This window comes from Chinchilla lanigera, unplaced genomic scaffold, assembly GCF_000276665.1.
Source record: "Chinchilla lanigera isolate Chin_1 unplaced genomic scaffold, ChiLan1.0 scaffold00136, whole genome shotgun sequence".
Lineage (NCBI taxonomy): Eukaryota > Metazoa > Chordata > Mammalia > Rodentia > Chinchillidae > Chinchilla > Chinchilla lanigera.
The window spans coordinates 1108420-1108853 of NW_004955537.1; the positions used below are offsets into that span (position 1 = coordinate 1108420).

General features: G+C 69.1%; 1 protein-coding gene across 1 annotated transcript in view; it reads left to right on the forward strand.

Moving 5' to 3' along the window:
- Window positions 1–291: 291 nt before the first annotated feature.
- Foxo6 (forkhead box O6) overlaps window positions 292–434 on the forward strand; it is a gene marked incomplete in the record, with an annotated part of 20577 nt that continues 20434 nt past the window's right edge. Inside the window, 1 exon segment of the mRNA XM_013507743.1 lies at window positions 292–434.

Consider the following 434-nt stretch of genomic DNA (forward strand, 5'->3'; position numbering starts at 1 on the left):
TTAGATCCTCCATCCGGTCAGGTCCCTAGAACGAAGCTTTGGAACCTCAGGGTCTAGTCTACAAACAGAGGGCGGGGCATTCCTCTGGGGGGATAGAAGGCAGGGCCAGTGCTCTGAGCCCCGCCCCGTTAGCGTTGCCCCGGGAAACCCCGGGTTGTAACAAAAACCCGCTGACGCGCTTCTGGGAGGGATACTGTCGAGTCCGTGGGCGGGACAGTCCTGCCGCGGACCAATGGGAGTCCTTGAGCCCCGCCCCCGCGGCCCCCTCCCCGGGCGCCGATCAGGGGGCGGGGTCGTGCCTGCCTCTTCTGCCCTACTCGGTAGGCGGCGCTGCGGCTCGCAGGGGCTGCGGCGGAGTCGTCCAGAGCTGGCAGCTCCACGCCCCTGCCCCAGCCCTTGGCGGGGCACCGGGCGGGCCGAGGATTCCGCGGCCG